This window comes from Numida meleagris, chromosome 5 (genome assembly GCF_002078875.1).
Source record: "Numida meleagris isolate 19003 breed g44 Domestic line chromosome 5, NumMel1.0, whole genome shotgun sequence".
In the NCBI taxonomy this organism is placed as follows: domain Eukaryota; kingdom Metazoa; phylum Chordata; class Aves; order Galliformes; family Numididae; genus Numida; species Numida meleagris.
In genome coordinates, this window is record NC_034413.1 from 43,383,911 (window position 1) to 43,396,131 (window position 12,221).

General features: G+C 42.3%; 1 protein-coding gene across 1 annotated transcript in view; it reads left to right on the forward strand.

The window, feature by feature from the left end:
* The window catches only part of SLC39A10 (solute carrier family 39 member 10), a 39,196-nt gene continuing 32,167 nt past the window's right edge, over nucleotides 5,193-12,221 (forward strand). Inside the window, exon 1 of the mRNA XM_021400120.1 lies at nucleotides 5,193-5,328. The gene's annotated coding sequence lies outside the window, so the exon portion shown is untranslated. The remainder of the gene's footprint in view (nucleotides 5,329-12,221) is intronic.

The window sequence follows — 12,221 nt, forward strand, 5'->3', positions numbered from 1 at the left end:
AGTCATGTGCTGGAGGAAGCAGCTGACCACAGTGCCTTTTCATCTCATTATGCCTTTTTACTATCTTGCCTTAAAAAGTCTTACAACCTTATGAGATAGGTCAATCAAAAATCTATGTTCTACTTGCTTATTATAAGAATTGAAAGGCTGAAGAATAACTGGTGTGACAGAGCAGTGTGAACTGTATGTTTGACAATTCATACAATACAGCAGATGGTCTGGGTCATATCCTCATATTCTTTGGTATGAAGATAGACTCTAAGTGTGTCTCTGTATACCACAGAGAACAGGTGTCTTCAAAAGGTAGGAAGGAAAGAGAAAAATAAACACAAACTTTCCAGACAGGAACAAGGTTGTGACACGCTGTCCTTACTTTTAGTATCTTCCATTTTAAATCTTCTTGCATCCCTGCCACAGCAAACCTGCTGAGTCTCAGATCCAGTGAAGGGTTTTGGGCTGCCTTAGGCAGCAGGTCTAGCAAATTGTGCTAGAAGAAATAAGAACACAGTAAAGTCAGAGTCATTTAAAGAAATGAAGTTTTCCCAGCAAAAGTCTTGCTGTGGATAAGTCATACTAGCATTTGCTAGCTTTGCAAAACTAACGGAACATCTACAAGTCAAACTGGTTTCTTTCCAACTGCAGAAAAAAGTCTGTGTGAGGAACAAATACTTCAGTTGTTGCTGCAGCATCACACACCTTTTTGCTTATGTCTTTTGATGTTTATGTAACTATAAGTCTACAGCCAATGAAGAAGGTTTTAACTTCTTTTCAATAAAAATGTCAGTGCATGTTTAAAAACAAAAACAAACAAACAAAAAGAAAACACAAACAAAAAGCCAAACCCCTTCCCACCATAGTCTAAAAAGTTCTGAAACAAACTTCTTTAAAATCTGTTTCTTGTTCTGGCATGCTTAAAAAAAATAAATCACAAGCTTCTGTTTAAATGTATTTCCTGTCAATATTTACACTAGTGCCATATTTAAAATTACACACAGCAAGTCATTGGCATTAATACTTCTGCTTCAAAACCTACACGTGCCTATACACGTATATATGCTGTCCTACATACACTGCCCTTATGGGGGAGTATGTACATGCTGTTGTAAGGGAAGAAGGGTAAGAACTGTTCTTTTAACAACAACACAGCTCAATATATTTTCCCTTTTTGTCCCATCTTATAAGTAAAGAAACTTTCAAATGGTCCTTTTTGGTTGGAGCAAAACCAACCAGACCTACTTCGAATTATCGCTCGAATTTCTACAGACGAAACCAATTAGAACTTAATAAACAAACCTACCAAACAAAAGCTTAAACAAGATCACCCACTTCAGCAGGAATATGGAAAAAAAGCATATATAGTCTCCGCTAAAAATGCCATTTTTACATACTGCCCTGAAGTAAGTAAACTTGGCCTTTAAATTCAATGCAAACAAGTCGTTGTGAGGCACTGAAATCCCCTGGAGAACATCACTGCCTATTTCCAAGCATGAGCTTTAATCTTAGAATCACTACTTACTTGTGGTGATACTTAAGCTTATCCAGATGCTTAAATATCTTCACTTATGTCATTGCCATAAGCAAAGCTTCTTTCTGTGTCAGTACCCAATTTCACTGTCCTCTGGGAATGAGTACCTACCAAACTGCTATACTGAATATTGAAACTACAGGTAAACCTGCACAGTAAAATTAAATACATGTGATTATATAGTACATTGGTAAGTTCAAAACAGAGGAGACAACTGTCAACAGGTCATACTTTGACATCCAGGCTAGGAAATTATGTAATAAGGAAAGAAAACATATTCTGTGTGATTCCCTGATATTTCTTTTCAGCAGTTTTTGTTAGCATACTTCTAAGTAAATCCTCCTGTTGTAAAGCTCTTTTGTTCCAAAGAAATTTGGTAAAATCTCTCTGCTTGACAAGTAGGCCTTGCCCTGTTAGCCATTCTGTATTTCCTCAGGGTTAATTCTGCTACTCACTATCTCCATGAAAGTCTCTAACAAACTGAACAGGTAATGGTCAAATAAGAAATAGCACTTCTGACTTTGATTCAGGCTCTCAGAATAAATGAAAAGCAAGAACAAAACCTGTAACAGTAGTTTAAAGAACAGGAAATAATGTAAACCACAAAACCAGGTACACTGGCACTCAAATTGCCCTGAATTCTGCTGAAATCCTTGGACCAACGTTATAGATGTTTGTGAATGAAGGAGGAATTTGATTCTTCAAGCCATCATCTCGGCTGCTTCTTCAGACATCAGTATTTCAGACATAAGAAAAGGTGAATTTGGCAGGGACTTTTGCTGTAATGGCACAAAACAATTTTGGCAGCAGATGGTGACAATGGAAGATGTGTCAACACCTTTAACTACAAGCCTTCCAAGCAAATTTCTCTTGGTTAAGCGTTTTTTTTCATTATTATTGTTCCTAATCCCCAGCGGATACTTCCCCAAAGACTCTTCGTTCAGCTTACAGTCAGAAGCAAAATATAAGAACTGAAGCCTTGTACAGAATGGGTAACTTGACATAAGAATGTAAGCGGAAATGAAACATAAATTCTCTTTTTAAATTAACAGTGTGTAAAAACTTCTTTCTAAACAAACTACTTATATGTATGCATATATGCCTCCTTATATATGTTTTCTATCCCCTGCATGAGTTTTACAAAGGGAGAACGGGAAATCAGTGTATGAGATCTCTCAAACTCTACCCAACCTTGCACTTCTCTTTAGGCCTGTATCTTGTATTCAAAACATAACTCTACATCCTTTCTCTTCCGTTATTGTCTTCTGTGGCAACACAACTAGCTGACCTAAACCCAGATCTGATGACCAAGTCATCAGTTCTGTAGAATACAGGAAAGGGGAACAGGGTTGAAGCACTCTTCTGAAACTGGAGATGTATCTAGACAGAACCTCATCTTGAGAGGAGCCCTACTTGAAGCCCTAGTCTGCTTTTGCAGCATTGTACCACAAACACATCCACATCGCTTAGCAGGATACATTCCCATACTGCAACCAACATAAGAGCATGTACTGTTCAGTTGTACTCAAAAAGTGCCCCATGAGAAAAGAGGGGGGAAAAAAGTGAGTTCTTTTGTAAAATCATGGTAACATATCACTCTGTTCGTAAATCCTGAAGAATCAATCTGCATCTGCTGTGTGCATTTGTGTTGTTCCAAGCTATCAGCACTCCCGCAGTGCTGGCTTCCCAGCTTTGTTGTACAAGCTTCCCTGCAGCACAGAACATTGTTCCACATGCTTTACAGGGAAGCGTACTTCTCATAGTGATGTGTGATTTAAAAGTTTTTGTTCTTGGTTTGTGAAACTGAGGTATAGAAACTTGTACTTCCCTGCAGGGGAGTTGGAACTAGATGATCTTAAAGGTCCTCTCCAACGAAAGCCATTCTATGATTCCTTCAAGTATCTATGTACATGCAGCTCATGTACTAAAATATACGATTAACACTAGGGAGAAGTAACCTAACTGCAAGATATGATGTACCTTATGGTAGGCATCTAATGACCAACGTCAGAATCAGGTCTGTATTGTATTTGCTGTGCAGAAATGCTGAGAGAATGAGCCTGCTTTGAGGCAGAAATTATTCCAACTACCATAAAACAATCTGGGACAGTGTTGTGGTGTAGGACCTCCAAATCACTTTAACAGTCTCCAAACCTTGACCTGAACAGTGGTTCTCAGATAGCAATGAATATTCATTGAGAAGTCATCTTATCTGGAAAATCTTGTTGGTGGTAGTTTTGTTATTGTTTTGTTTTTCTCCATGCCTTTAGTTTTAGGGCTATGTGATTTTTTTTGAGACACAGAGATACCAACTTTCTTCCATGTTATGTGCATGTTGTGTTTTTGGTATTTAAAACTGTCTTTGTATTCCAAGGATATGCCGTCAAGCAAAAATTTACTTTGGAAGGCTATTGGGGTGAGATGAGAGTTGGGCTGAGGTAGGACTGCGGGTAGGATTGGCCCTGGCTCTGCCAGGCCAGACCTAGGGCAGCACAGATGTGCCAGCCAGCTCAGCAAAGGGACGTGCTTGGAAAGGATTAGGTGGATTACTTCAGCTCAGTCACAGGAGTCTGTGAGAAATATGCCTCCTGCACCAGGAAGGGGGGAGGTTTGTTGCAGCCTGAAGCCTGCTAGGGAAGAATCACTTGGTTTTGGAGGAAAAACATGCAAATTTCTCAGAAATAAAAAGGAAATAGCTTAAATCATACGTGACGTGTTCAACTGCACTTCAGCCTTTGAGTAGGCTTTCTATAAATGGCCATTACAAAGTAAGCTAGTTTATTTAAGCAGCATTTGAGGCGAAGAGTTGCTGTATGTTCTGGGTCTTACATTGTAAACCAAAATGTCTGCTGAGCCACGGTACTGTTCCGGTAAAGGTTTTAATTTACATAAGGCATTATGTATGTTTTTTGAGTCCTACAGCTGTTAAAGCTTTGTTGAGAAATCAAATATATTGTGATCAGGGGCTGCATGTCGCGTAGGGGACACGTTTATCACGCAGATGCAAGTTTTACTTCAGAAGCAAGCCTGACGGGACTCGCTGCGTTCAGTCAGTCAGGCCAGTACGTATCTTTCCTGGAACGGTCCCGGGGTGACAGACAAGCCGTGCCCCCCGAACACCACGGTTTCCCGGCGCCGCCGGCACTTCACTCAGAGGCTGCTGAAGGAAGGCCCAGCCCCGATGCAGGCCCAGCCGCTGGCCCCGCCGCCACGGCAGCGCCCAGGCCGCCTGCAGCCGGGCACGAGGCTGCCGGCCGGGGGCACGCCCGGGCCCCGCTTCGCTTAGCCGCCGCCCGGGGGGAGGCACAAGGCTGCCAGCCGGGGCTCGTCCGGACGATCCACCCGTCGCTCCGTGATAGCCGGTATCGCCCGGCAAGCTCCTCTCGGTGCGAGCGGCACGGCCGCGGCACAGAGCGCGGCCTCCGGGAGGCTCCGACTCCAGAGCTGCGCTCCTCTCTGCGCCGCCGCCCGGCCCCGCTCGCTTGAGTGATGAGCGCAAGGCGCCGCAGGGAGGGGAGGGGGGAGCGCTACGCCATTTTCGTAGCTGGTGGCGGAGCAGGGAGGGGGGAGAGAGGCGCGGGGGAAGGGGAGGAAATGGCTCCGCATTGGGCCGGGCAGGCTGCGGGGACGCGATCCGCACGGTGCGTAGGGGAGAGTGTGGCGAGCGCACTGGGGGTTGGCGTAGCGGCGGTTGGCGAATAGCGTAGCGGCGGCGGCGGCAGGAGCTGCAGGAGGAGGAGGAGGAGGCGCCGCGGCGGTTTGGTACCGAGCGGAGAGGGAGATGCACACGGCACTCGAGTGAGGTAGCTATAAAACCCCATTTGTTTACATTCCCTCCCCCACAAGCGGCCGGCGCGGCGGTGCGGGTGGCGGCCGGCTCGGGCCGGCGGTGGCGGGGGGGCCCGGGGTTGCGGACGAGGAGTAGGAGCCGGCGGGCACTAGCGGACACCTCCTTCCCCGCGATGCGGAGCGGCGGGCGGGGGGCACGGCGGCGCGGCCGCCTCGTGACGTGGCGGTGCTGGACCCGCCGGGTGGGCGAGGGGCTGGGGGCGGCGGGGGCCGCCGTGCCCTGAGGCGGCCGGCAAGAGCCCGCCCCGAGCCCGCTCTCCACATCCTCGTGGGGCGGCCACGCGGCAGGTAAAGCCGCCCGCCCGCAGCGGGGGCGCGGAACGCGGCGGCTGCAGGCCGTTGCAGGGGGCGGGGGGCGCCGTCGGGCCCCGCAGCGGCTGGCCGGGCCCGCTGCCCCGGGAAGCGGTGCGGCGCTCACGCCTCGGTGCCGCGGCTCGATACCGCTTTCCTCGCCTTCCTTCCGAGTGTAAACGCGGGCTGGGAGCGCCCCGTCCCCCGGAGCCGACTGCCTGCGGCCACGTGGAGGCCCCGCGGCCGGCCGCGAGGTGCTGCTCTCTGCCAGATAGAAGCGCACGCAGATAGGTGTGAGAGCGGGCTGCGGCCCGCGGGGCACGGCAATGGGCCCTGATGGGTGGGGGCGGTGAGTGAGGCAGGCTGCATCCTCCTCGGCCTGAGGAGGATAGCGTTAGTAAGGGCAGAAGCTGCAGCTAGGCTGTGCAACCCCAAACAATCAAGGTAAGGTCGAGGGGAGGCAGGAGGTTCTGTCTTTGGCTGGCGTATAACGTGCACGGAAATTAGGAGTTTCCTGCTCTCACCTGTGCCTAACCTGTACCCTGCCATCAGTGGATGCTTAATGCAGAGAATTTGGAATAAAGCTGTTCCAAGAAGTCTTCTGTTATCTTTTGTCTTTTTTGCTTGGTGTAATTTCCATATCTGCTCATTCTTAATCTCATGTTTCTGATGTGTAAATACTTGAATTTATAAAGTACAAGCAATTATTGTGCTGAAAATAATTTTCTTGCACTAAATGTATATCTGTATAACAGTAATTTGTTGTGTTGTTTATTTTTTTTAACAATATGTCACGTCATAGTACTGGGGGAGCCTGTGATAGATGAAGGCTGGTACAGCCTTCAGAACTGCACAAGAGGAAGGCCTGGCTTTCAGAAATGTGGAAGTGATTGTCTCATTAACAGCAGCAGTTCCTGGGGAGTGTTCTTGGGAGTGTGTCCTGGTGTTCCTCTGGGTAGTAGTAATGGATACAATGACATTAAAGTAAAAAACACAAGAAAATGGGTCCTAAGAGTTTCCAAAAAAAAAAAGTGCACACTAGGGTTTTACTTAAGAATGAACTTTCCACTGGATGTGCAGAGGAATAGGAATTCTCTATGGACTGGTGAGACATGCTGCTCTAATTCCAAATCAGATATTAGGCTTACTGACAGTTATTTCATAGGCTGATACTCTCTTATGGCTATAGGAGAAAATTTTGTGAAAAAGATCAGTGGTTCCTGAAAACTTTAAAAAAAAAAAAAAAAAGTGATGTAAACTTTCCTAATCAGGTTCTAAAGTAAATGTTTAAATTGTTGTATTGTCTTGTAGGACTTCTTAAACTGTTTCCAAAGCATTCATATATGGGAGGAAAAAAGAAAGCATGCAGCCATGCAGTGTATTTAGAGAATAGGGCCTGTATATAAGCCACGAATAAATTGTGTATGTTCTATGAAATTGGTGGCAGTTCCATATGGATGTCTGCGTTAGTGTCCACTGAAGGTGCATGTTGAAGAATTGTACACAGTTTCCTGTCTGGAATAGGCAACATGAAAGGAGAATCTGCCTGAATAACTTTCTCCAAAACAGTGAAGTTGTTTTATTGAATATGCCTTGGTTTCATGCAGATTTTCTGTGCTTTTCAGGCTGTCTTAAACAGATGCATCCCTAGGACAACATATATCCACATAGAAAAGTAAAATCAGGTTACAAAAAGCAGTGCATATATATTCACAGGCTCAGCTATTGCACGTTTGTTTCTCCCGTTACAAAGAAAAAAAATTCCAGTGAATCATGGTAATTGGAAAGCAAAGGTTCCAGAACACTCCCCATAAAAAAGCACAAATGCCTATGAGGATGATCTTTGTCTCTTCCGGTGACTGGTCATGGTCTGATTTGAAACTTAAGATTTATGTGATGTCGCAATATGCATTTTCTAAAGTTACATCGAGGGGAGGCAACAGGATATTGCTTGCATATGATACGTGGGTTTTACACATTAATAAATCATTCCCTTTGAATATTCAATAGGAAACCTTGGTAAGATACAAGCTTTGTGTAGTTTGACTTGGGCAAAATAAAATTTATATTCACACATGGGAAAATTCATACATTACAACCTGGCATAGATTTCTTTTATGGTCTTCACTAAGTAAATCAAGCAGCTGTTATTAAGCTACTTACATTCATAAGAGATCATCTGCAAAACAGTAGCTGGTCCAAGTAGGACAAAGCTTTGAGGTGGTACACAGATCACACAGGAGTTAAGCTTGGGTATATATACAGACCTAGAAGATGTATGTTTGGGTTTGTTTATTTTTACTGACCTGGTTTAATGTCATTTGGTCATGATTTTGTCTTCTGTTGCGAGTTCACTCTCATCTTTGCCACAGTCTTTACAGAAATGGAAGTTAATTTGAATATATGATGGACGTTTGATAAGATAATATTGCTTTGGAAATAGTTACTGTTTCTTTTCATCAGATGGAATTACCAAATTAGAATTACACAAGCCACTTAAAATCTGAGCTTAGTAGAAGTTTTCCTGTAAGCTAAGATGTGGTGAAACTTACGGAAAAGGTCATGGTATCTTTACAGACCGCAGTACGGAATTGGGGTATGAGCAACAAAATGATATCAGAAAAGAAATCTTAATGCCATTTTCTTCGCAGTTTGTCAATCAACTGTCAGAACATCTGCTATGTTGTGTTTCAGCCTGTTTCAGAATTGTCAAATGAATGTCAAATTCTGACTTTCTTCTTAACACACCTAAAAATGTCATCAGAAGTTTCCAAGAAGGAAAGTTGAATTACGATTCTATTGTCCTTGTGGAGGTATGCTTTTCATAGAATTGAGCTTTATGTGCAGAACGAGTTCTGACGGTACTAAGAATTTAAGAAATGCCTTTGGGGAAGCTATTTCTGTTCTAATTTAAAAAAAAAACAGTATAATTTCCTCTTGTTCTGTGAGAGTCCAACTTAAAGAGCAAATCCTTGAAATATAATCTGATTATATGGAGAGTATTTGTCTTTGGGCTGCTGAAGTTATCCTAAATGAGGACTAGTAATTTTACATTGCTGATAAGGGCTTAGCGATGTGGAAAGAATTTAGACTGCTTTTTCTTAAATTGCAGCTGAGATATTAAAGTATACCTAATAATGTGTGATAAAGAAATATGTGCCAATTAGATGAAGCTAATAAAATCAAATTTTAAGTTTCCAAACCTGATCAAAATACTCATAACAATGTCCTGCCAACATTTTAATCTCCTAGGTGAGAGAAGGATGTGCTCTTCTTTTGTACAGCTGTTTAGAATATTCTATGTGATACTGCATCGGTACCATTTCTCCAAGGTTGTTTTTGATGTAATATAAATCTGAGGAGTAAAGAAGAAAGGAAAAAGTATATATTTTAAGTCACTTAAGTTTTTTGTTACTACTTATGCCAGTCCAGTCCCTGTGCAGATATTAATGTCCACAAGCAGGAAGCCAGTGTGAAAGATTGCAAAGATCATGATTTCCTGATGTTTGTCTCGAAAGCATAAGAAGGAGGGATGTTGAAATTATATGTAGGGTGTTGTACCCGTGCTGGTGAACATACTTTATTACATTAGAAATGTTTACATCTTCTGGATATTACATTGTGGTGCCTCATCTTCAACTTTCCATTTTTTGACTTGCCCCTTTCTGCAGAGGAGTGACTCAGCTGTCTTTTCTGTCTCGGCCACTGCTGACCTATGAGCTTCATTCTTATCTCACTACCACATTTTCTATAGCTTGCTGCTTCCAAAAACAGTATGATGAGAGTGAAGAGAGTCTGCTCATTTTACTAATGCAAAATTAGACTGCTGTGGAAACTGATTAACCTGTTACGGTATTCATCCCGGGTAGTCTGTTGGAGAGCCTGCATGTAAGAAACAGAATCATAGTATCACTAAGGTTAGAGAAGAGCTCCAAGATCATCCAGTCCAACCATCCAGGAATATTTCCCCACTAAACCATGTCCCTTAGTACAACATCCACACAGTTCTTGAACACCTCCAGGGATGGTGACTCCACCACCTCACTGCACAGCCCATTGCAGTGCCTGACCGTTCTTTCAGAGAGGAAATCTTTCCCCATGTCTTACCTGAATCTCCCATGGTGCAACTTGAGGCTGTTCCCCCTAGCCCTGTTGTTAATTATGCGGGAGAAGAAGCTGACCCCACCTCACTAGAACCTCCCTTGAGGTAGTTGTAGAGAGTGATAAGGTCTCCCCTGGGCCTTCTCTGGACTGAACAATCTCAGTTCCATCAGCCTCTCTCCATAAGACTTGTGCTTCAGACCTCTCACAACTTTGTAGCTCTTCTCTGGGTATGCTTCAGGGCCTCAGAGTCTTTCTTGTAGTAACAGGCCCATAACTGAACACAGTATTCGAGGTGTGGCCTTGAACATCAGCAAAATGAACCTCACAAGCTGTAGACAAATTTGCTTGTGTTTGTTAGAAATTTTTAACAGTTGAGGAAATTAGTAAATTGAATCTCCAGTGGTTTTTGGTTTGTTTTTGGTTGTATTTTTTTGTTTGTTTCTTTGTTTGTCCTAAGCAGCCTAAGATACTCCTAAGAGTATCTCCTAAGATACTCCTTGTTTTTACAATTGTAAAAAACTACATTTGTAGTTCCCCCATCTTTACTATTCTTTTTTTGGTTGGCTGTTCTCAGTAACAGGTGTAAGGTGTGTACAATTTGGAGGCATTAACTAGAGATAAGTGAGAAGAACATAAAGTTCTGAACTCTTAAGAGGTACAGAAAATTGTAGTCCTCATACATTCAGTCAGTGCTTGAGTGACGATTTAATTTAGTAGTCACTGGTATTAGGTAGCTAAATCAATGTTGAATTAAGATAGCCTGCGTAATAATGGAAGTTATTGAATAACAGTGTTCATGTCTGAAAGTCGTACATCAAATGAAGTTCTGTAAAAGTATTCATTTTCTAAGATAAAAAGTCAGTGTAAGATACAAACTCTTCAGTTTGTGTGAAGGAAGTTCTATGCAAAAGTGCAGGATTTGCATAAAGTTAGAAATGTATTCCAGCAGAGATCTTGTTCACCAAATTTTGGCTCAGCGTTTCTGCAGGTTGTTTACTTTATTTCTGAAGTTCCTAATCACAGCTCCTAGTAAACATAGTAATAAAACTTTTGTTCCTAATAGGTGCTCCTACAGTATTGCATGTAAAGGTCCATGTCTCAAGGTGACTTGATCTTTACCACACTCATAAAATGATCTTTGTGCATTTTTATTGCAGCTGCATTTTTATTACTGTAGTGCAATGATTATTAATGGATGAAAAATATGCTTTCATTACTGGGGGATAAGTGGAAATGATAATGATAATTGGTTTACAGCTGATGATAAGATATCTATAATTAGTTCCTCTCCTAACCAAGCTAGTTGCTGATGATAGAATACAGCCATACGTAGTTTGGAGCATCGAAGCAAAACAAAGCAAAAATATGCATAATCTTCTTTAAAGTAGTCTCTCATAGATGTTACCCAATGTGATTCTTGATGTGGATTTTTTTGGAAAAGTAGTTAAATCTTTGTTAATTCTGATTTGCATTTTAAATAGTACTGTAGCAGTGTATCCCAGAATGTGGTTCTGATGTTGTTCAGAGTTGTAACCATAGGTCATTTACACAACTGAATGCTGGATTTAACTCGCGTAGCAAAATGACAGTAGTAATAGCACAACCAAGTGTAATACCACTGCCAAGGGAAAAAGCAAACAGGTATGCATCTTATGGCTAACCATGTCTTACTGTATCACCACATGCGCTTCTTCATTCGTACCAGGTACAGAACAGTACAGAAGAGCTTCCTTACTGTCAAGTGGAATATTGTACTCTGTTTTAATGAGTGGCTGTGCTACCTACTTCTCAAGGCTCTATGTAATTTATGTAATGCATCATTGTAAAGGAAGGCCTCTTTTCATCAGGCTCCACTGCCTTGATAATTGCTCTATGAAATGTAAGCCATATCATTTTGGCTGTATTTGTGGCTAGTTTTGCTTGCAGAGCATTTGCAGGAGCATTTATTTGTGACCTGAATGTCTGTCTATAGAAGACAATATCTCAGCCTAGAAGTACATTTCCAAATTGTACTAGCTTACATAAAAACATAACAAATGTATGACTTGACTGTAGTCCAGATAATATTGTATCCTTGCATTGCTACACTTACGTGCTAAAAATAAAAAATAAAAATAGTCCCTTTTATGTAATACTTGATGTGGTGCATAAACAGGCTAGAGTTCCAGTCATTCCTGTTCTGAACTGTGCATGAGGCAATTGTCTAGCAGAGGTGTATTGCCAGTGCTTGGATTGTTCATTCTCAATGCTTTTATACCATATATTTCCATTAATTTCAGTAAATACACAGTAGTTACGGTAGTAAATATGTACAGCATGTAGCTTTTTAGTCTAATATGCTCATACCTAATTTCTTAATACTTTATAACATATTCTGGACTATTATGTTTGCATGTTATCAAAGAAAAATAGCTTTCATTGGTTCATGTGGTGAAACTTAATTTTTTTTTTG